Source organism: Desmodus rotundus, chromosome 7, assembly GCF_022682495.2.
Source record: "Desmodus rotundus isolate HL8 chromosome 7, HLdesRot8A.1, whole genome shotgun sequence".
NCBI lineage: Eukaryota > Metazoa > Chordata > Mammalia > Chiroptera > Phyllostomidae > Desmodus > Desmodus rotundus.
The window spans coordinates 13,093,653-13,118,674 of record NC_071393.1 but is presented as its reverse complement, the minus strand read 5'-3'; the positions used below and the strand labels follow the sequence as shown (position 1 = coordinate 13,118,674).

The 25,022-nt window shown below is 43.9% G+C and overlaps 1 protein-coding gene across 1 annotated transcript in view; it reads left to right on the top strand.

The window, feature by feature from the left end:
• The first annotated feature begins 3,740 nt into the window (after positions 1–3,740).
• SPECC1L (sperm antigen with calponin homology and coiled-coil domains 1 like) overlaps positions 3,741–25,022 on the top strand; it is a 104,821-nt gene continuing 83,539 nt past the window's right edge. The window contains exon 1 of the mRNA XM_053927754.2: positions 3,741–3,890. The gene's annotated coding sequence lies outside the window, so the exon portion shown is untranslated. The remainder of the gene's footprint in view (positions 3,891–25,022) is intronic.

Sequence of the window (25,022 nt, the reverse complement as noted above, 5' to 3'; positions counted from 1 at the left end):
AAAATCATGACTCTTATACAAGTTTCCTGTAAGTATTGTATAAATACATGCTTATTTTGTACAAGTTTAAAGTTCACTTAACTCCTTAATTAAATGAGGGAGCCAATAAAATGTTACCATCAGTTCAAAGGAGAATTCAAAAGTCAGATATGTTTATAGATCAAAAAAATTGAAATAAACTCGCAAATGGAAGTAGAACGGCATTTCCACTGTCCTTAGATAAGAGTTATTTGCAGGTCCCTAGACAAGAATCATTTACATTGACAGCGGTTTTCTACAATTTTCAGGGCTGTTAAAGAGCTTAAAGACAAGAAAAGGCCCAGAGGCCCTACAGAATCAGAATCCGATAATCCAGAAGGATGTTTCCCAAGGATGCATAGCTTTCCATTGGAGACACCAGGAATCTTTTTTTGTTTAATGCAATTTTCCTCCCACTGAGAGCTTGCAACTGGAGACAACCCAAATGTCCATCAATAGGAGAATGGATAGACCGTGATATGGTAAATTCTTGCAATGGAATACTACACAGCGACCAAAATAATATTCACTGTGCATGCCACAGATATATGCAACAAGATGGATGAATCTCCCAGACCTAATGTTTGAGTGAAAGAAGGCAGACGCAAAACAATATACACTTGGCCCTGGCCGAGTAGCTAAGTTGGCTGGAGTGTCGTCCTGATGAGCCAAGGTTGCAGGTTCAGTCCTCGGACAGGGCACATACAGGAATCAACCAATGAATGCATAAGTGAGTGGAACAACAAGCCAATGTTTCTATCTCTCTCCTTTTCTCTCTCTAAAATTAATTTTTAAAAAAGAAAAAACAAATATACACTTGTGGTAGGCTGAGTAATTAATGACTCCTGAAGATATCAGGTCCTACCCCCTTGAACCTGTAAATGTTGCCTTATTTGGAAAAAGGTATTTGCAGAGGTGATAAATTAAGGATATTGTGATGGGGGATTATCCTGGATTATCCAGATAGGCCCTAAATGCCATCACAAGTGTCTTCATGAGAAAGAACCAGAGGGAGATTTCTCTCTCTCTCTCTCTCTCTCTCTCTCACACACACACACACACACACACACAGAAGCCATAGACGGAGGCAGAGATTGGGGTGATGCAGCCACAAGTGAGGGACTACTAAGGAATTCAGGCAGCTGGCAGATGGTAGAAGAGGCACAAGTGGATTCTGTTCTAGGGCCTTTGGAGGAAGCTCAGAGCTACTGACACCTCATGTCAAACTTCCAGCCTCCAGCACGATGAGACAATACACATCTCTATTGTTCTAAGCCACCAGTGTTGTAGTAATTTGTTACAGGGGCTCTAGGAAACCAATACACTACGATTCCACTTATTTAAAGTTCAAAATCAGCTGTGGCTGGTGTGGCTCAGTGGACTGAGTGCTGGCCTGTGGACTGAAAGGTCACTGGTTTGGATCCTGGTCAGGGCACATGTCTGAACTATGCGCCAGGTTCATGGCTGGGGGTGTGCGAAAGGCAACCAATCGATGTTTCTCTTGCACATTGATGTTTCTCTCCCTCCTTTCCCCTCTCTCATAAAATCTAAAAAAAAAAAAAAATCAAAATCAGGCCTGTCCAGGTAGCTCAGTTGGTTATGGTGCTGTGGTACAGAGCATCATCCCAATACACCAAGGTTGTGAGTTCGATTCCCTGGTCAGGGCACATACAAGAATCAACCAATGAATGCATACCTAAGTGGAACAATAAATCATTGTTTCTCTTTCTCTCCCTAAAGTCGATAAAAAATAAAAATTTAAAAAGTTCAAAGTCAGTCCATATTAATCCTGAGTTAGATGGCGGAATGGTTCTTTGAGGAGGATGTATTTGCAGGGAAAACTGCTAAAGTTCTTTTTCTTGACTTTCACTTTTTGATGCCTCATTGAGGTGTACATTTATTCTGTGTCCTTTAAAATAAAAAAGTATCTTTTAACAGTGTGTGTGGCTTGTGAGTACCCAGGTGTGACGGCAAGTGCCAGCGACCAGAGTTCTGTTCCGTTCCTGCCACTTCCTGACCTGGTAGCCTTGAGTAAGTGAAACCACCTCTTTGAGCCTCAAGTTTGTCCTCTGTACTGTTCTCACAGGGTTGGCGCAAGGACCTGAGGGATGCTGAGTCCTTTTCCAGCTGTACATTCCTAAACAGATGCAACATTAATGCACCTCACATTTACCAGGCATATGCCAGGTGCTGGACACCATGCTGAGCCCTCTGCATGCATTATCCCACTAATTCCCACAACCCACCAGAGCACCCATTCTGTGGAAAAACTGAGACACAAAGGCAGAAAGCTACTAGATGGTAGAGCTAGGATTCAAACCCAAGCTGTTTGGTTATAAGGACCAGGGCCTTAGACCTACACTAGGGTTGAATGATTATTTTCAAAGCATTAAAACATCATGGCTATTTTGTTTTTAAAAAGAAAGGTACAGATCGGAATGTATACTAGACTTCCATTTGTGTAAAAGAAAAAAGCAGATGAAAATACCTGTCTTTATTGGATATTTGTTAATAGTCATAAAGTATCTCTAGAAGGATATCAAGAAACTGAATATAGGTAGCTGCATCTGGGAAGAGGAACTACAGGAGTAGATGCTTTCTGAATTTTGAAATATGTAAACATACTCGAAATGTGTTCACAAAGAAATAAAAAATGAATAAAATTAAAACAGAAGCCATAAAGGAATTACACTAACGACTTTATACAAATGACTTTGAAAACATCAACAAAACAGAGACTTTCCTGCAAAAAATATAATTTAGTAAAAATGACGTGGAAAAACAGAAATTCTGTCTAGACCCAGAACCATTAAAGTATGAATGAAATGCTTTTATAAAAATCTGCATCTTATCCCTTCAAAGACCTCACAACAAACGAAACCAATGAAAAACACCAAGCCTGGATGACTTCACAGGCAAGTTCAGTAAACATGAACAAGAACAGAAAATTCTGATCTTACACACAATCATCCAGACAAAGGAAGCACCAACTCACTGTGTATTTATTACAAGCTTAATCCTAAAGCATACAGGGACAGTACAAGAAAGCAAAAGTATAACAGAAAATCACGTATGGACAAGTATGTAAAATGCTACATAAAATATTAGCAAATGGTCTAGCAATGTATTAAAAATATATGAAGACCAAGCAAGTTGTCCCTTTCCCTAGGAAACTAAGATGATGTAATAAAAATCTACTAATGTATTTAAAACTATCAAAGGAAAAAAACCTGTATAATCGTGACCTAATAGAACTTCCTTAAGTTGATAAATTATATTTAGCCTGATTTTTTTTTTGCAGCTCACTTTTATGGTCTGTGTTCCCTGACGCACCAGGAGCGCCACGAAGGCAGCACTTGCATGTTTGCTTCACCACTATCTAGCTCACATTGGCACACTGTAAATACGCAATGGTGGACCTTTGAGCTGAGTTAAACCTTTGGGACCAGGGAGCTCTACACATATCATCTGTTCACCTCCAAGACTATCCGCGAGTCGGAGCTCCCAGGAGAGGCCTAGCGCGTGCGCACTGGCTGCCCGAGCACCTTTCTTGGCCGGTTGGGTGGCAGGGCGCCTGCGCGACCCAGAACCAGGAGAAACGCGAGGGCGGGGCGCTATAGGAGCCTGCGTCGCAGCGGGAATAGGGGCGGGGCCTGAACGGCGCCTGCTCAGTCAGTGCTGGTGCTGTCCGGCAGGCAAGGGGCGGGCCGAAGGCGGGGGCTGGGAGGGAGGCAGGGCGGGCCGGGCGAACGGCGCCGTGGGGTTGGCTGCTACCCTGAGGCCGGACTCAACGGATTCGGGCCGCGCCACCGGGCGACCTCGCCGCCCGGCCCAAGCCCGGAGCCAGCGAGCGAGCGAGGCGGCGCCGCGCGGTAAGAGCCAGGGCCCGGCCCTATCAGTATGTCCCGGAGAGCCAGTCCGTTCCCTCTGCGCCGCCAGCGCGGCCAGGCCCCGGCGGCCCCGCAGACCCCAGCGGGCCCGCGCCTGCGCCGTCCCCTTCCCGGACCCCCGCAGCCTGTCCCGCGCTTGCGCCGTACCCCCACTGGGATCACGGGCCGACCCGCTGCCAGCACCTTGGACCCTGGGTCTGCGGGACGCCACTGACTGGTGTTGGGGCCTGGTATCGGTCCCTCTAACCTCTGGTACCCGCTGAGCCGAGGCGCTGGGCGCCACACTCGCATTTTGCTTTCTCTGTGCCCCCGGAGAGGCCGGGGTAGCCGCCTCACCGTCGTGGTCCCAAGTCCCCTGCGGGGAAGCGCTACTCGGGGGTCTGGAGAACGCGGGCGGCGGACTCCCGGCCTCCTGCGGGCTCAGCTTCCGCACGGGCCCGCGCCCCCACCCATTCTCGTCCGGCTCCGCAGGGGGGTCAGACCGGAGCAGGCGAAATGTCTTTTTTCCTTTAGACCTGGTTAGTTGCATCAGGTTAGATACGTTTTGCTAAGGACAACTTGGCATCTCCCGGAATCCGGTAATTGTGTACTTTAAGCGGTTATGTTTAAGACACTCTAGTTCATTCTTGGGCAGCTCCCATGGAGACGTCTGGAAAAAGAAATCACTTTCCACTTAGTTCCAGCCTGTTTACTAGACCAAATAAGAAGTACTGTCATCATTCAAATGCAGAGAACCTTGGTTTGCTGGTGCCTTTAATAATTTGCCGGCGAGTACGGGAGGGCCCAGGAAAAATTCCCACAAATCCGTTGCCCTATTTTGATCACAGGGAAACGTGTGTTGTAAAAAGAGTATCTCAAGCTACTGATAATGTTTTCCTTCGCTTACAACAGATTAAAAAAACTAAAAAATGTGGCAGAGTCCAACTGCGCTTTGCTGTTACCCAGGAGGATGCATCTTGAGATGAAATCAGAACTGTGCTCCTAAGACATCAGCGTAATACATACAGGTTATAAAATAGCCGCATCAGTACTGAAAGGTGTGGGGTGTGACAGGAGGAATGGAGTATTGATCTGGATAAAATTGTTTCCATAAAGAAATGGCTGATCCAAGAGTTTGTTCTCTAACGTCTTTTCCCCTCTGATTTAGCATGCACCAAGCAGAGTCTTTAAGACTCAGCAACTTCGGTAGCTGGAGAATGCTCCTTAATTGCCTGTGTCCAGGTATGTGGGCATTTTCTTGACATTTTCAGTAAGAAAGTGAATATTGTACCTTAGGAAAGCTTTCTCACGGGGCCTCGGTCATAGTCCAGATATCTCCGTGTCAATCGAGTGCAGTGTCATAGTGAGCGGATAATAATCACAGCAGTTGTGATTAAGGTGAAGTTTGCATCAGAACGTCCATTTTGAACTTGGACTTCAAGGATGTGTATTTGCAGTGCCGTTTGTCGTCTTGAGATGGGATTTCTCTGGAGCAGAGGTGCTCCTTATAACTGACAGATACATTTTATGTCTTAGGTGACTCATGAGAGTATTGATTCCGTTCAAAATTACTATCAGGGTTGGGTTTCCATCATCTGTCAGAGCTGCTGTGGAGCCGGATACATATTTGGGTCACGCGGCTAACCTGTACATCGTGTTAGGCCAACTGCCCGGCTCGGTAGAAGAGCGGCGACAGGATGGCAGGAGGCTCGAGCAGTTCTCTTGGCATTACGGCTCTGGGCAAGTCTGTGGTCCCTTCTGGACCTTCGTTTCCCGTGTGTAAAGGGTGGGGTTGAGCGGGGATGGAAGGGAGCTTGCGTGGCCACTTTTAACGTTTCATGGGTCCTTGCCTACAGAGTCCTCTTCAGCTAGGGGGAGTCCTCCAGATAGGGGGAGAGCCGGGTCTCCTCCCCAGTTCCGTGAGGTTGTTCGTGGTCCCCCTCCAGGATGGGGGGAGGAGGCAGCGTGAGTTGGTGAGAAAACATTTGGGAGACTCTTGGTCAGGCCCCTCAAATGGAATGTTGAATGGGCCTTGGCTGATCGAGAAAAACAAGAACAGTATTTTTTTTTCCATAAAACTAAATTTCTTCAATTAAAGGACCGCCCTTTCTAAAAATACTTGTCATTTTCTGGTGTTAAAATTAAGCGTCTTTTATGAAGTCATGGTGATAGTAAATGGCAAATACAAGGCTGGTTTTCTTATCAGAATACGGCATTTTCAGAAATAAGGACCTAACCACTATGTTGTACACCGAAAACTAATACAAAATAATATTGAATGTAAACTGTACTTGAGAAATAATTTTTGAATCTAAAAAATTTTTAAATTTAAAAAAGAGTCTAGAATCTATTGCTTTGTTGTTAAGGAGTTTAGGAAAAAGTTCCTGAGACTTGTGCTGCTAAGAAGATTAAAATATAGATTATTTTTAAAGAGTAAATTTGAATTTGTGGTCATCAGTCACAATCCACGAGGAACCAGGAAAGCTCTGTTAAGTTTGCTTGGTATTAAAGATGTTCTTACTTCTGATCATTATTTTCCTACTGAGTATAAAATGCCAGAATCTTTTTCGTGTGTGCTGACGCCAACAGAACGAACCTAGGAAATTCGTGCTGGGGGTTGGGATTGCTCGTGCTGCGCAGACCAGCTGGGAAGGTACAGAACCCCGTGGGGGTTCTCAGTCAGCTCAGACATCTTTTAGTGTTGCGGCCTCAGTCTTTCACTGGGAAACAGCACCACCATCAAGAAATTAGGCTTACGGGTGTATTTCAGATATGCTGAGGGGCGAAAGTGGCTGCGGTCTGTTCCGAAGTGAATGTAATAGATGATTTTTTTGTTTGTGAAGTCGTTAAAATTGATCCTGGTCTGCTGTTAATCGAAGATAAGATTTAGAGTTATCAACCAGATAAGATTTAGAGTTAGAAATCTTTTCTTTTGTACTCACAAAACTACTGTATATCAAAATGTGTCACATACATTTTTGAAATGCCTTGAGTTAAAATTAATATTGCAGTCCCTAATTCTTCATAATACTCATTTCTGCATTCGGAGGCCTGACTGCTATGAGCTCTCCTTTTTCGGAGGATCAGTTGGTAACCCCTTAAAGGAGACTTACCCTTGAGAGGAGAGGGCGCAGATGTGTTAACAGGGTTTTCCCCGCCCTTTCCCCACATCTGCCTTGCTCTTTGTTCTTGGTTAAATCCTGAGGCTTGTTCCTGCGTCTGTCTTTCCCAAATAGTAGTCTGTTCATAGTGCCCCTCACTCACACCTCCACAATTTAAAGTCCTTCAGTGGCTCCCACTGTCCTCATAACCAGGCCCACCAGTCCTTAGCGTGGTGTCCAGGACACTTCATCACTGGGCTCTGGCCTCCACTCTCATCCTTCCCCTGTCGCTGTTTAGGTGCCTCACTGACCTTTGCTGAACAACTCTTGGTCCTTTGAACTCTCTCCAGTCTCCTTGTCTTCCTCTGCTGGAATGTTTTTTCACTTCATCTGTTTATAACCTTCAAATCTCAGCTCAGACATTACCTTGCCTGGAAGACATCCCTTATCCTGTCTCCTGCAGACTTGTCCCGCACCCTGCTAATTAGGTTTTGGCATCCTGGGTTTTTTCCCTGCTCCCGCCACCAGCCAGTGCACAGCAGAGTGTATGGCTCCAGGTAACATTGCTGCACCTGCCGGGTGTGGTATGCGTTGGACATGTCAGTGGACAACTTAGTTCCTGCCCTGAAGGAGCTTTTCACTGCAGGTGCACTTGACTTTTCCAGCCTTGAGACACTTCCCAGTTGTGCATATCAGCTTGCAGAGTCTATTTAATTGTATCTTAGCGTCTAATTAAAATCTCACTTCTTGAAGAAGACTCTGTCTCTAAGGTCTGTTGTGTCATCCAGACACCAGACGAGTATTGTCCTTGTTTCCAGCTCTAGAAGCAATGCGCGTTTTGTTTCCCCTTTCCCCTTGTGTGCCTTCCACCTCGAGTTTATTTCGCTTTTTAAATTTGGTGTGTTTGGACAGTAAATGTGATTAAGATAATAGATTTCAAGTTTATCTATTGTGAATGTAGCCTAGAGAAAACAAAAAAGTTACAGGGAAAAGTACTTTGTCTCTTTTTTAAAAAAAAATCCCGTATTACACTTCTCAAAAGAACTGAGCTTACGCAGAAGAAAATAAAGAAAAACCTTGGTTAAGCTCAGGAAAGAGGCATGCAAAGAAACTGGCAGCAGTGTTAAGGTTTGTCAAGCAATACCTGTAAAAATTAAAACTGTCCATTTTTCCTTTCTCCCTGCTCATGTTCTAGAGAAAAATCCCAACTCACCCATTTTCCAGTGGCACCTCTTCCGCCAGGAACTCCCAAGGCTGTCTGTTGGGGCTGCTTTTTTCCAGAACAGTGACAGTTGGACACTTTATCCCAAGAGATGCCCCTTTCTCTCACTTAGGAGACACCAGTGTCCTGAGTCCCACTCCCTCCTTTCCCTGGAAGCTTCTGCTTGTCATGTTTCGGGTCTACCCACCAGGCCCGAGAATTCTTCAGTAGGAGCTATTGAATTTTCTGCTTGCATATATATGGCGGATGGGCTCATTAATATGTAGTGATAACTTGTTTGGTTCATTTTTGTTTCCTTTGGAATAAGGAATGTATCCTTACTTCCTCCATATTGTTTTAAACAAAGTGACAGTAAAGTATGAAATCGGAATTCATATATTTTTCCTATACTGTTCCTAGGGGGGTTTTAAAAACTGGAAGTGGAAATGGAAGAGTGCATGTTGTGATGGCGGGCTAGGGAGGGGGAGGGCTCACTAAGGAAGATGAGATTTCTGCTGAAAGGCTGGCACAGTATTTACTTTCTCACCCGAGGCTTATTATTTTCAGAGATAACCACGCAAGGTTACTCTCATATTTTGTTCCTAGTTACATGTGATTGTGCAAAATACAGAAAGCTACCTAGGTGTTGCACGTGTGTGGCCCGAGGAAGCTGTGTACTGCAAATGGGAGGAGAGGGTGGTCAGCAGTGGCAAGTTCTGCATTGATGTCAGAGAGTGACGTCTGAGAAAGGACCTTTATTAAAAAATCGTCAGAACCCAGCGCTTAGGTGTTTATTCAGCGATCAAGTCTGTGTGTCAGGCTGTGTCAGAAGGGAGGTTGGGAGATGTAAAATGAGGGGGGTGGCTGAACTGAAAAAGAGGTTGCCTTTAGGTAAGAAACAGGCAAGGGAGAAAGTAAGCTGGGAGAATTCTCCCACTTAAGTATAATATGAAGCTTTTAAAATACCTGAAGTTATGCTGCAGTTGTTTGGAGCCGTTAGCGATGAACCCTTGTGAATATCTAAGTAGCCGAGGAAGGTCAGTGTGGGAACTTCACATTTCAGCTGACGTCTGACGGTGCAGCGGGCCTCCCAGCCCCACAGGGCGCTGTTGTCAGTGCGGGGCAGGGTGTCGCTGCTCTGAAAGGCAGCTCAGTTGATGCGCGGCGTCTCGGATTATTAGGTGCCCTGGAATCTGTCTCTTGGTAACTTTCACTAGTCTCGTTTCTGCCTCTTGGATCTCAAATTTGAAAACAGCTATTTCTGCTTGCTGAGTTTGAAAGTCTCTTTGAGTTGTTTCTAGAGCCTTCTGGACTGGAGATGGGCTGCTTTTTTAGAGTCTCTCCGTATGGAGTTGTTTTAGAACTGCGCGCAGTACTGCATGGGGCCTAACTGGGTACTGTGCTCCTGGACCCAGACCGTGTAAGTCAAGCGACTGTATTCGTACCCTTGGAGCAGCCCCACCGTGCTGTCAGTGGGGGCTTAGTGAGCTTATTGTCAGCCAAGACTCCCCTATAGCTGCGCAGAAGCAGGCCTTCCACAGACTTTCTTCCACGGTTTTCCTGTACTGGGAACTTGTAGACAGTAAGATCAAACCCTGACCTTTGACAGTACCTGCACCCTTCCAAAATCTGCTGTTTTTTGGTTGAATTTAAATTGGAGATGCTCTCATAAATAAGTAAGTAAATAAATAGGTGATGGATTTATGAATTCACTAGATGGTGGGAATTTTTTCACAATGCATATGTATAGTGATTACCATGATGTACACTTTAAATATTTTATAATTTTGTCAATTATATCTCAGTGAAGCTGAAACAAAATTGGAGATGAAATAATTGAGTCTACAGAAGGTCAGGGTTTCCTAAGTGGAACTCCGGTCGCAGGTGTACAGTCCATCTTTCTTACTTTTTCCCAATGGCATGGAAGATGATAGTGACCCCTGGGTTTTAGGCCCACCAAGTTTGCCACCTTAGTTAGTGTATCAGCTCAGGGAGGTCACAACAGCTGGTGAGCCGAGCTGGTCCCCGTGAACCTTGGCTGTGCCCCTCCTTCTCAGGCCTCCCGCTCAGTGAAGGGGGGACTGCCCCTTCTTTGCTAGTGTCTCCTTAACCACAGTTTGTGAGAGTCTCGATTGTTCGCCTGACAGGTTTTCTCCTCTGTGCCTGCTGCCCTTCATCAGCTTTTTCTTCTCAGTCTCTTTATGGAATTGTGCTGGCCCGAGGTGGGATCTGGAGAGACATTCTCCTACCACTCACCTGTACTGGTGACATGTGATAACGGTACCGCGGCAGCGGGACTGGCACATGCTCAGCACTGCTTACTTGAGCCATTTTCCCAGTGTCCTTGCATCACGTACTCTCTCCATCCTAGCTGCCAGTCCACTGGCTGCACTGAAAGGTTAGAGATGAATGAGGGGTCATGAACCACCTTGTCCACATAGGGACAGTACAGCATCTCCGCGGCCTGAATCTCTACAGTAGCAAGCAGTGTTTTGCTTACCTGCTTCCACTTAGCTGCTGATAATGGTTAGGATGTGGAAAGGGGGGCAGGGGAATTTGGGTTTTTAGGAGCAGCGGCGGGGGCTTGAATAGAGAGGCAGTAGGGAGCATTGCTGAGGGGAAGGGCCAGATAGCAAATATTTTAGACTTTGCAGTTTGCATGGTCTCTGTTGCAGCCAGTCAGCGCTGTCATTGTAGCACAAAAGCAGCCACAGATAAATAAAAATGAGTGGGTGTAACTGTGTTTCAATAAAAGTTTCTTTGTGCACTTTGAAATTTGAGTTTTATATGTAAGTTTGTTTTCCCCTCACCCAAGGACATACTTACTGATTTTAGAGAGGGGAAGGGAGGAAGAGAAACATTGATCAGTTAGTTGCCTTTCCTACGCACCCCAATCGGGGATGGAACCTGCAGCCCAGGCATGTGGCCTGACTGAAAATGGAACCCACAACCCTTTGGTCTACGGGACGATGCTCCAACCAAGTGAGCCACACTGGCCAGGGCTATATGTAAGTTTTTGATACTATGAAATACACTTTTGATTTCCCCCCTAGCCATTTAAAATGCAAAATATATTCTTTTTTTGGTGAACTGTCCAAAAAAAGTCATAGGCTGCTTTTGGCCTGCGCACTGCAGTTTGTTGATCCCTGTCCTAGAGAAGAGGGAAGCAGTGAGGCCTGGTTAGAGGGACCGGGAGACCAGGTCGGGGTTAGACACAAGGTGGTATGAAGAAGGAAGCCATTTTTTGATAGAATGAAGGATATTTTGTGTTTATGTGTGCCCAAAAGCATCTCAGTCTCAATGACAAGAAAACAAAATACTTCTTCACTGTGGGAAATTTCAAACGTACACAAAATAGAGAAAGTAACATAATGAAAAACCAGTGGTGATGTAGTCATCACCCAGCTTCAATAGTTGTTACCAATTCTAGGCCCTTTGCATTTCTACATTTCTACATGAAGCAGGAAGTGCTGATGTAGAAGCTGTAGCACGTTATCCAAAAATGTAACTGTGATAGTCAATGAAGGTGGCTACACTAAACAACAGGTTTTCAATGCAGACGAAACAGCCTTATATTGAAGAAGATGCTGTCGAGGACTTGCACAGCTGGAGAGAAGTCGGTGCCGGGCTTTAGTGCTTCCAAGGACAGGCTGACTCTCTTGTTAGGCGCTGATGCAGCGGGTGACTTGAAGTTGACGTCAGTGCTCATTTACCTTTCCAAAAGTCCCAGTTCCTGAAGAATTATACTAAATTCCTCTGCCTGCGCTCTGCAAATGGAATGACAGAGCCTGGATGACAGCACATCTGCTTAAACATGGTGCACTGAATATTTTAAGTGCACTGTTGAGACCTGCTGCTCAGAAAAAAGGTTCCTTTCATAACATTACTGCTCAATACACCTGGTCACCACGGAGTTCCGGTGGAGATGTGCAATGAGATTGACGTCGTTTTCGTGCCTGCCAACGTAACACCCATTCTGCATCCCATGGACCAAGGAGTCATTTTAATTTTCAAGTCTTATTATTTAAGAAATACATTTTATAAGGCCATAGCTACCATACATAGAGATTCCTCTGATGTATCTTGGCAAAGTAAATTAAAAACCTTCTGGGAATAATTCACCATTCTTGATGCCATTCAGGACATTCGTGATTCACAGGAAGTGGTCAAGATACTGACATTAAGAGGAGTTGGGAAGAAGTTGACACCAGCCTTCGGGGATGACTTTGAGGGGTTGAAGACTTCAGTAGAGGACCTAACTGCAGATGTGGTGGAGATCGCAACAGAAATAGCATTAGAAATGGAGCCTGAAAACGTGGTTGAATTGCTACTATATCATGATAAAACCTTAACAGATGAGGAGTTGCTTCTTATGTATGAACAAAGGAAGTGGCTTATTGAGACGGAATCTACTCCTGGTGAAGATGCTGTGGAGATTGTTGAAATGACAACAAAGGATTTAAAATGTTACATAAACTTACCTGACAAAGCAGCAGCAGGGTTAGAGAGGATGGACTCCAATTTTGAAAGTTCTCCTGTGGGTAAAATGCCATGAAACAGCATTGCATCCCACAGAGAAGTCATTTGTGAAAGGAAGCCAATTGATACTGCAAACTTGATTGTTTCCTTATTTTAAGAAATTGCCACTGCCGCCCCACCTCCAGCACCTACCACCCTGATCATGTAGCACCCATCAACATCAGGGCCACACCCTCCAGCAGCAAAAAGATATGACTAGCTGAGGGCTCAGGTGATGTTTAGCAGTTCTAGCAACATAGCATCTCTTAAGGTATTTACTTTAGACATAACGTGCACACTTACAGACTACAGCATAGTGTAAACATGACTTACATGCCCTGGGAAACTAAAAGGCTCATGTGGCTCACTGTACTGTGACATTTACTTTATTGCGGTGGTCTGGAGCTATGCCTGCAGTGTCTCCCGGCACGTGTGTCCTCATTTATTCAGTAATCAGATGGGACAGGCGGCGTGCTCAGAGACGCGCGGCGTGCGTGTAGGGTTTTGGTCATGCGTTGCGTGTAGAAAATAGTTCCGAAGGCTCAGACTTCGAAGGCTCCCGTCTGCTGAGGTGGGGATAAGCGGCTGTGACATTGGTGTAGTGTCTGTTGTTTTTAACACCTGCTACTAGTAGTGACCTGTTACTGAAATTCAGAGTTTTTAACCTCATACTGTTCTGAAATTCTACTTTTTTGGGAAATTGTCCTCTTTAAAAAATTGGAATGAAGGATTAGAAGGAAACATTTATTTTACATGTTCTATTAATACCTGATTGGTTTTGTTATATTGAGATTCTGACGTGAAATTGAGCTTTGCTGTTTGAACTCGTAATACATGACTCATTAAGTAAAAACAATCTGATCCGAAGTTGATAACAGCAGTATCGGTGTAACTGAGTTATATGGTGTCTCAGCATTTCAATAAGGAAGTGTGAACCATGACATTTTGAACTCAGAAGGAAGTGCTTTCCACTGTTTTCCTCTTTTTACCTCTTACATCCTCATGCTACCAGTAATGAGTGAATAGAAATTCTCCACTTTGTTACAGGATGTCTTAAAACAGGCTATGAACTGTTTAAAGGGTGATTAACTCACCTGTCTAGAAAGAGTTACTAAGATTTCCGTCTGACACTCAGTCCTTTTCAGCAGCGATTTGGGCTGTTTGCATCCTGATTTCGTCCATTTTTCTAGTGTTTGGCTTCATCCCCTGTATAATTATTGAATGCTATGTTTAAGGCACTGGCCCTGCCTTGCCTCCTACATGCAGCGTTTGCATTGTGAGTGAGACTGGTGGGAGAAGTGTGCACACGCTGCCCCCCAGAGGCTGCGCTGACAAGTGCTGGAAGAGTTAGGTCTAAGTGCGGGCTGCTTTATGAGTAGGGGAGACAGGATGAATATGGGCGCTGGGAGGATTTCACAGGGACTTGAGCTGTGCCTCTGCTTTGGAACTGGCTTCGGAGGAGGAGGGAGTTCCCAGTGAATGGGCATTGGAGGTAGGGGTGTAGTACGCCAGCTGGGATGAGCTTCATGAACTGGGTAGAGTGACTGGCACAGGGTGGCTAGTTTCATGAACGAGACACAAACCTGCTGCTTTAAACGTAGGCTCTTTGGTGGGGGAGTCCCCAGAGTGGTTCGGGAATTGTAGATCAGGCTGTTTTGTGGAGTACTGACTATCAAGCAAGGGAATCAGGCTTAATATTCTTGCTAGTTGTGGCCCAAGACTCCTTCTCTTCTTTTTGGTCATGGTTCACTGTGTGTCTTATTCCTTGTCTCCCACTGCCTTTCTTTTCCTCCCTGTTAGAGGATCTGTGCGCCAGGTCTAAGGTTGCCAGATGAAATACGGGACGCCGATTACATTAGAATTTCAGATAAATAGTGAATACTTTTTTAGGCTGACTATGCCCTAAGCGTTGCCTGGATAAGCCGCTGCGAGGTGAAAGCTGCGTGCAAGTGCCAGAGCAGAGGGGCTGACTCTGGAAGAGTCGGGGACTGAGGTGGCAGCATGGCAGCTGGATCTGGACAGGATGTGACATGTTAGTTGTCAGCCAAGATGAAGGTGAGGGGATTTCAGGGGTAGGGACCTCTAGGAGCAGAAGTGTGAGTATTTGAAAGAGCCGACTGTGTTTGTGTGAAACAGGGAACTGGGTGGGGAGAGTGGGCGGGAGCCAGGCCTGAGGCAGCCTGTGGGTCCCTGAGGCATTTGGTCCAGGTGGCCCCACCCGGGACTGGCAGGGTGGGCTTTGTGCAGCACAGGGTGGGGAAGCTGTTGTGGTGCACGTGGGCTGAAGGCGAGGGGGGCTTCGGCGGCTCTGTACTGACCCAGCCATACTTCCTTCCTGCCATGGGGAGAGGCTGAGCAGGGCCCATGGGGGTGGTGGGGACAGATGGGGGACTGCCATAAGCTCAAACCTTCCCTCGGTTGCCAAGACTCGTCTCCATCATTTTGAAATGTCTCTGAAGACAGAGCACCCCAAAAGCCCTTTGGAGCCACCCTTTGAGATGAAGGAAGTTAGCCAAGGGAGCTAGTGAGTATGGGGGAATGACGTGGGGTTGGGAGTCACACCTCCTCAGACCGCATTTGAGTGCTTGCCAGCTGGTCCCCCTTTTCCCAGTGGACCTGACGATCATGCCCACCTCTTCAGATACAGGAGGGTTGAATATTCGGTTTAGAAAGATTTTCTTTGTGCCACTGGAAAAAAATTCTCATCTAAAATTTGAAGCTTGTCCTGGCTGATGTGTCTGTTGTCGGAGCCGTGTCCCCTAGTCTTGGCTGATGTGGCTGTTGTCGGAGCGGTGTCCCCTGGACCCATGTGTTGCGGGTTTGATTTCCAGTCAGCGCACACACCCCGGTCGCTGCATCCCTGGTTGGGGTGCAGACGGGAAGGCAACCAATCACTACCCCCCCCCCGGCTGCCCCCACTTAAAAAAAAAGCAATGAAAAAATGTCCTTGGGTAAGGATTAAAAAATAATAATAAAATTTTAACTTATATCTTTAAAGGATTTGTAGTGATACACTTCAGTGACTAGTGAAATACAAAAGACAATGTTTCATTTTGTATTTCAGATCAGTGTTTGTTATAAATATACACATATATTAAGTTGCTGTTTTAAATTAAAATATGGCTGACAGTTAATTTTATGAATACAGTGTTTTGCCAGTTTATAACTGCCTGCCAGAAATCTGAGCATAAAGCCATGGCTTGCAAGAATCCTGAATTCACATTTTCTTTTTATAAATATTCAGAAACCTTGGCCGAGGAAGGAGCGGCCAGAGGAGACTCAGAATTTCTTGCAATCTTGGATTTTGAATTTTGGGAACCAATTTGTTTTGGACTATATTTGGAAAAATCATTTGTGTACTGCGGCCAGAAATTCTTTCAGGCTGCCCTTTTCCAGCCTTGTCACTTGTCTGGAATGTTAAGTATTGTCAGTTTAACGGCCTCTTAGTGGCTTGTGTTACAAAGAGAGATCTCTAGAAATGGGTCTGAGGAGATCTTGGTATGAGATTAGGTTTTTGTTTTATTCTTTGGAAAGCAGTAAGAAGACGATTTACGGTTCTAAGTTTGAAAAATCCAAGGAGCTTCTAGTTGTTTCTAAATATTTTCTTGTGTTAAATCATGTCAAATAATAGGGAAAATCCGTAAATTAGTATGAGTGGGCTATTTTTGTGGCCAGCACCAGTGGAAATGGAGTTGTGATTTTTAATTTTTGTTGCTGATAAGTAACTCCTCTTTTCTAGCATCCTGTTATCATAGTTATAATGTAAAGACAGAGCTCAGACTTTGGGCAAGCTGCCAGCCTCAGTTTCTTCCTCCTTTCCAGCCACAGAGGGCGGTTACGAGAATCAAATGTGCTGGTGCCGGTGCAGCGTGGGCCTCCCCACTGGCCAGCGGGCGGCCTCCGGGCAGCTTGCTCTGGTCTTGAAACAGCAGCAACATGGGCAGAGTGTCTCAGCCTCCTCATTACTCTCTGACTCTCTCTCTTTCACAAAGTTAAAGTTTTGGAAAGTTCTTTATCCTTCATCTCCTACTCAACTTTTCTTCCCACCCCAGCACAGTCTGATTTTGTTTCTGTGCCTGCACTTGGAGCCGCGTTGGCCTGGTTTGCCAGCACCTCCTTATCTCTGACTTGGTGCGCACTTGGACACGGTCGAAAAGCTCAGGCTTTCTTGTGCCGTTTCACAGAGGGTGGCCAGGCACGAAGGAGGTGGCTGTGAGGGAAAGAGGGTGGAAATCACGGAGGAGCTTCTTTTTACTCCTCTGTGGCCGTGAAGGTGGTTAGGGGAGCGCACACTCGTAAGGAGAGGACTCAGGTGAAGCTCCTTCCTTCACAGGGCTGCAGGGCGAAGTGCAGGAGAGGTAGACCTAAGTGCCGTCTGTCCTCAGTAAGTCATGTGTGCTACTGATTTCTGGAGACAGAACTACCGTATTAGATGTGCACACTAGCTGATAACCACACCCTAATTTTTCATGCCTAATTTTAGGCATAAAATAAAATCTGTCTTAAAAATGAGAAAATACCATGTTATAATAAAAATAAGCATTTAAAGGGGTCAGTAAGAATTGAAGTATTTTGAGCAGAAATGGACATTGGCATGTGGATTCAGACACACCTGAAGGCATCTCACCTGGGCGTCTCTCACCTTCCTGTCTGTTTTGTGCACCTTGAACACATGCCCACTTGCCCATGTGCAGTTTTTGGTTTTTTGTTTTTGTCTTTTTTTAACATGACAAGACTCAGGCTTTTCCTCTGAGTAAGCCTTGAATCCTACTCCAAGTCTATCTTTAAAAGGTATACATTTTAATGCATTTTTTCTGATTTTGTATTATAATTCACAGTAAGTAAGGTTAAAAACATGCATATGATAAGGAATTCACTATAGGATCAGTCTAGTGCATTATGATTTATTTAATTAAAGCAATTTTTACTCAGTCTTTTCAACGTTTGGTTTTTGTAGTATACATGCTTTTATCAGATTGGTTATTGGTTTTGATTCATTTAGCAATATTTACTTAGTGACTCCAACATAGCTCATTTGCTGAATTTTAGCTTTTCCTTGACTGTGTGATTCCTTCTCCTCAGTGTTTTAAGTCTGTTCTTAGTTTACAATGTTAACATGATCCCTAAATCTTTAAATATGGAGTTTGTGAAATAACAGAGAAAAATATATTTAGATTGCTTAGGTCAAAACCCTTTTTGGATTTTTAATGGGATATTGATAGGCATAAGAAATCATAACTGATGAGCAACTTCCTTTTTAAAAAAGTTGTGTGTAGAATTGTACATCTGAAACCTTTATCATTTTATTAACCAATGCCACCCCAATACATTCAGTTTAAAAGTTTTGATTCTTGATCCTGAGGCACAAATTGTAAAACAATTTTAAAAATTTATTGATTGATTTTAGAGAGACAGAGAGAAAGAGAGAGAGAGAGAAATATCGATTTGTTGTTCCACTTATTTATGCGTTCATTTGTTGGTTCTTGTATGTGCCCTGACCAGGGATTGAACCTGCAACTTTGGTGTGTTGGGATAGCATTCTAACCAACTGAGCTATCTGGTTGGGGCCATAAAATAGAATTTTTGAACTTCTGAAAGAAAGATCGTGATGTATCCTTCCTCACCTTGTAAACAAGGCTAAGAATTAGCATGACCTGCTCAAGGTCACGCAGACATCAGGCCTGTGACCACAATTCAGTCTGTTGATTATTGTCCAAATTTACTCCCTACCATATATTTTCAGTATCTCCTCATATATAATTTTCAGTGGGAAAGAACCAGAAGCAAGCTTTGTTTGTTGACATCTGTGAACTGCAATATATAATTTAATATAAGTAGTAAGTAAAAACAATCCTTAGTCATTTCTTATTACATAGTTTCTCTTACAAAGTGTCTTTTGAGTTGCGGCTTTTATTTTGTCAGGTATTAGTCATACTTGGGGCTTGTAGTGTGTGTTCTATAAATTATGATAGCTTACATTTAAACCGCCTTTACTGGGGCCGCCACCCTACTGCGCACTTTAGCTTTATTTTTTTTACCAGATCCTCTCAGGATTCTTTGAAGGTAGGTAGTGTTATTACCAGACCATTTTACTTATGAAACTGAGATTTCAGAGAGGTTAAGTAACTTGCCCTGGGATGCAGATTTGATCAGACATGGTGGGGCAGTCTCCTAGATACTGGCTCTTTAAATATGCACAGTGGGCCCTGGCCGAAGGAGCTCATTTGGTTGGACATTGTCCTAAAGGTCACAGGTTTGGTCCCTAGTTGGGGCGTATGCAGGAGGCAACCAATCAGTGTTTCTCTCTCACATCAGTGTTTCTCTCCCTCTCTTCTTTCCTTCCCCTCTCTCTAGACTTAATAAAAGAAAATAATTAAAAAAAATAAGCACAGTGGATTTAAAAATATGAATTAAATAATAGTTACATTTAAATCATTTTAAATAGCAGTACATTTTATATAATGGGAGGAATGTTGAAGAGAAGGAACATATAACGGGGGGAATGGCGACTAGAAGGAACATATAACAGGGGGAATGGCGACTAGAAGGAACATATGACAGGGGGAAATGGTGACTAGAAGGAATTCAAAGGGAAAAGTATTGACAACAACCAAGACCCTGCTGAGACTACGGGGGGGCGGGGGGGGGGGGGGTGGACCTGGGACCACCCTGCAGAGCCATGAGGGGTTGTTATCCCAGCCTGTGCCGGGGCTGCGGGTACTTCTCTGAGAGGGATGGCTCCGGGCCTCCCTTGTGGTTTCCAGGACAAATTGTGTTCTCCGCTCTGGGTGGATCCTTCTTGATGAAATATAATGACAGTTAAGGTAAATTCTTAAGGTCCTTTTGGCGTTAATTCTTAAGCTCGATGGGTGTGTGTTTCTGGGCGGATGGTTCGAGAGGGCGAAGTTTCTGAATCCCTGAAATAAATTGCCACCCTGATCTTGGGTTCTCGGATTGCTGCACCATTTACCTGACAGTTGAGCCTGGTGAAATAACTTCTTCTGGAATGAGTATGTCAGGATCCCTGTTCCTTTTCTTGGTTTACTTCTGTTATTTTTGTACAAAAACTCTTTAGATTAGGTTTTATCAACTCCACTTCATAGGAGAGGAAACAGAGTTGCAAAGAGAGGAAGTGATGAAGTGATTTGAGTGATTTGCTCAGGGTCACACAGTCTGTAGGTCAAAGCTAGAGCTTGAATCCAGCTCTCTTGACTTTCGCTTATGTGCTCAGCTGCTGCTCTGAGGCGGGAGTGGGGGGGTTCTGGTGGAACCCCACAGAGCCTCACTGCTGTGTCCAGTCCACGTACCATCGCTGTGCGTTACGTGAAGGATGTATTAAGTCAGAAGATTTTTGCAGTGAGAAGGTACTTTGGGAAATCTTTAGACTCCAGGGTCCTGAGCGGACGAGTGGCTCAGACTAAACACAGTGCTTGTTAGAGGGAGGTCTCAGGGTTTCAAGTCAAAGCCAGGATTTTAAAATACCCAAAGGCTGAGAACTTGAGCTCATCTCACCAAATGAAAAATTTAACAGACACAGGTATAAGTTTATTCAGAATGCAAACTACACGACTATGACAAGGAGAAAAGTGGAGGTGTTTGCTGTATAATTTCTTCAGCGTTTCTGTATGTTTGAATATTAGGGGAAAAAATAGAAAAGCCATTTGTCAGCAGTTTGCATAAAAAAGACTTGCAAGTACTAGGTAACTATAAACTTGATATGAGCCTTTGATAGCTTCTGGAAAAGCAAGGTTCTTTCTTAGGTTCAGTTAAGAGAAGCTCAGTGTTTATTTCAAGGGTCGGCTGTGTTTTCCATCTGTGAGTGGGAATCTGCAGATGTGGAGACTGACTGTAATTCACTCAGGTTTTCGATTGTGGGGGGGGGGGTGTTGGTGCCCCTACCTCGTGGTGTTCAGTGGTCAGCTGTACTTCCCGTGTTTTTTCAGTAGAAATTATTTTCATTTATGCATCACTTTCCATTAGACTGAGTTCCTTGGAAGGAGATGTTTTCTATTAATCATCTTTATATGCCCATGTATTTATTTGTGTTGTGTGACTAGCTTCCCAGAGAATTGGTATTTGGCTTGCCATGGCGCAAAATAAATGTTCGATGAATGTTGGCTAAATGATTTACTTCATAACTTTTTAGTCACTAGAAGATTTTTTTGTTAGTGAGGTTGCGTGTGAGATTTTCTATAAATGGCCTCCAAGATATTTTCCATTTTTAAGTGTCTGTGGTTTGATTTTTAAATGCTATTTTATGTACCATATGGGGAAGGTAAGAGGCGTCTTTTTTTTTTTATTGTATTTTATTGACTATGCTGTTACAGTTGTCCTGCTTTTTCCTCTTTGCTCCCCTTCCACCCAGCACCCCTCACTCCCTCAGGCAATCCTCCCACCATTGTTCATGTCCGTGGGGCATGCGTGTAAGTTCTTTGTCTTCTCCATTTCCTGTACTGTCCTTCACATCCCCACGGCTACTCTGTAACTACCTATTTGTACTTCCTGATTCCCTCCCCTCTTCACCCATTTCCCCCCACCCCCCTCCCATCTGGCTGACATCAAAATGCTGTCTGAATCCATGATTCTGTCTATGTTCTTGTTCACTTAGTTTGTTTTTTAGATTCAGTTGTTGATAGATTTGCATTTTTTGCCATTTTATTATTCATATTTTACTCTTCTTTTTCTTAAATAAGTCCCTTTAACATTTCATGTAATAATGGTTTGGTGATGATGAACTCCTTCAGTTTTTTCTTATCTGGGAGGTTCTTTATCTGTCCTTCAATTCTAAATGGTATCTTTGTTGGTAGAGCGTTCTTGGCTGAGGTCCCTGCTTTTCATGGCTCTGAATATTTCTAGCCAGTCCCTTCGAGCTGCAGAGTTTCTTTTGAGAATCAGCTGACAGTATCACAGGAACTCCCCTGTAGGTAACTAACTGCTTTTCTCTTGCTGCTTTTAAGATTCTCTCTTTTAGAAAAAACAAGACGGATTCGTAGGTAGATACGCTTTGCTCCCTGCACAACCAAAAGAAGAATAACAACCAATTTAAAAGCAAAAAAACAACCAGAACTGCCAGAAAATCAGACTGTATGGAAGTCCGACAACCAAGGAGTTAAAGAAGAAACATTCATCCAGACCAGCAGGAGGGGCGGAGAGGATGCACGGCACAAGGTGGCAGCTGGTGGACCAGGCGGCCCCGCATTCGTGTGCGGATAAACTGGGAGGAACAATGGAGGAGTGAGACAGACCACTCAAGCCAGGGTTCCAACACATGAAAAATAAAGCCTCAGAACCTCTGGCTGTAAAAATCTGTGGGGGTTGTAGAGACAGAAGAGACCTCCAGTCTCTCAGGAGAGTCTGTTGGAGGGGCCCACAGGGTCCTAGAATGTACACAAGCCCACCCATTGGGAATCAGCACCAGTGCAGCCTGGAAGGGCACAATTCTCTTGTGGGAAATGGGGGAAGTGACTGAAAGCGGGGCAAGGGCCAAGCAAGCGGCATTGTTCCCTCTCTGACCCCTCCCCCACATACAGTGCCACAACGCTGCGACGTGGGTTGCCCCGCACTGGCAAATACTTATGGTTCCTCCCCTTATAATGTAACAGGTGCACTGAGACAAAGAAATATGGCCCAAATGAAAAAACAGATCAAAACTCCAGAAAAAGAACTAAGCCATGAGGAGACAGCCAACCTATCAGATGCCGAGTTCAAAACATTGGTAATCAGGATGCTCACAGAAATGATTTGAGTACTGTTGCAAGATGAAGAAGTGAAGGCTATGCAAAATGAACTAAAAATATACAGGGAACCAATGGTGAAGGGAAGGAAACTGGGACTCAAGTCAATGATTTGGAGGAGAAGGAAGAAATAAATCTTCAACTGAATCAGGATGAAGAAACAAGAATTCCAAAAAATGAGGAGAGGCTGAGGAACCTCTGGGACAACTTTATAAACATTCCAACATCTGAATCACAGGGGTGCCAGAAGGAGAAGAGGAAGAGCAAGAAGTGGAAAACTTAATTGAAAAAATAATGAAGGAAAAATTCCTCAATCTGGTGAAGGGACTAGGCATGCAAGTCCAGGAAGCTGAGAGAGCCCCAAAGAAGTTGGATCCAAGGAGAAACACACCAAGACACATCATAATTACATTATCCAAGATTGAAGAGAAGGAGAGAATCTTAAAAACAGCAAGAGAAAAGGAGACAGTTACCTACAAAGGAGTTCCCTTAAGCCTGTCAGCTGATTTCTCAAAAGAAACTTTACAGGCCAAGAAGGGGCTGATAGAAGTATTCAAAGTCATCAAAAGCAAGGATCTACATCCAGGATTACTGTACCCAGCAAAGCTATCATTTAGAATGGAAGGGCAGATTAAGTGCTTCCCAGATAAGGTCAAGTTAAAGGAGTTCATCATCATCAAGCCCTTATTATATGAAATGTTAAAGGGACTTATCTAAGAAATAGAAGATCAAAACTACGAACAGTGAAATGACAAATGCACAACTATCAACAACTGAACCTAAAAAGTGAAAACAAACCAAACAACTGGAACAGGAACAGAATCACAGAAATGGAGATCACACGGAGGGCTATCAGTGGGGATGGGGTGGGGGGAGAATGGGGAAAAGGTACAGGAAATAAGAAGGATAAATGGTAGGCACAAAATAGATAGGGGGAGGTTAAGAATAGCATAGGAAATGGAGAAGACAAAAAACTTAAGTATAAGTTAAACTTAAGTCACCCATGGACATGAACTAAGGGTGAGGGAATGCTGGAGGGAGAGAGGGATAAAGGGGAGGGGAAAAAAAGGGACAACTGTAATAGCATAATCAATAAAATATACTTAAAAAGTATATAATAAATAGATTTTCTTTGGATTTCATTTCAGTAGTAAAGGTATATTTGCAAATTTGTTAGAGAAAGGGGGTTTTGTGTTCAATGTGGGTGAAAACCACTGGTCTAAGAGCGCTCTTGGGATCGGAAGCTGCCAGTTTCCTGCAGCAGTCTGATCTCAGCATCTGTAAAATTTTAGGCTCTGCTGCTTTTTCCTCCCAGATCTCTGAAAACGTAGTCCTCTTTATCTGACTGGGTATTTACAGTGCTGGGATCTACTTTCTAGGAGTCCTGTTTTGATGTTGTTCATTGGGTTTTTTTTTTTTTTTTTAAATAACAGCTTTATTGGGATATAATTTGTATTCTATACAATTCACCCATTTAAAGTGTAAATTTAGTGATTTTTAGTATATTCACAGGATTGTAGAACTGTCATCACAATCTAATTTTAGAATGTTTCATCCCCAAAAGAAATCTATATCCATTAACAGTCTGTGTCCATGTCCCTTCCTCTGGCCCCTAGCAACTAACCTCAAATCTACTTTCTATTTTTATGGATTTGCCTGTCCCAGACAATTTGTATAAAGGGAATCATATAATACATGTTCCTTTGTGTCTGGCTTTTTTCATCTGGTATAATGTTTTCAAGGTTCATCTATGTTGTATCATGTATCAGTATTTTATTCCTTTTTAATGCCCAAATAATACTCCATTGAATGGGCTTACCACATTTTGTTTACCTATTCATCAATTGATAGACATTTGGAATTGAAACAAAAAGGTAGTTTGTAAGTAGAAAGCATATAAACAGAACTATATGAGAATATGTATCCAATAAGTAACAAATACATGCTAATAAGTAAAAAATTTAAATGCCAACAGAATTCTATGGTAGTTTAATTGCGAGAACTTTATGAGGTTGTTTCCTTTTTTTTTTTTTTTTTTAGGAATAATGCGGCTATAGACATAAGTACATAAGTTGTGTGTGCACAAGTGTTTCCATTTCTCTTAAGCACGTGTGTAGGAATACAGGAGCAGCATTGCTGGGCCATTATGGTAACTGTTGAACCATCTGAGGAAGTGCCAGGCTTTCCCACAGTGACCTCGCCACTTTAGATTCCCGCCAGCAGCAGCATCTGAGGGTTCCCATCACTCCACAGCCTTTCCAACATTTGTTACTATCTCTTTTTTAAGTCATTCTAGTGGGTGGGGAGTGGTTACTCATTCGGTTTTACTCTGGGGCTGAGACAGAAGCAGGAAAGGGACAGTCTATTACATTGTAAAGTATGTAGCACGCACATCACTTTAAATTTAAATAAGTTAAAATTAAATAAAAGCTGAAGATTACTTCCTGAGTCACACTAGCCACATTCACATGCTCGATAGCCACAGGTGGCTCTTGGCCACTGGACCGGACAGCAGATGGACGTATAAAATACGTTGTTACTCAGTGAGTTCTGCTGGGTTGTGCTGGTGTGGAAGAAGCCA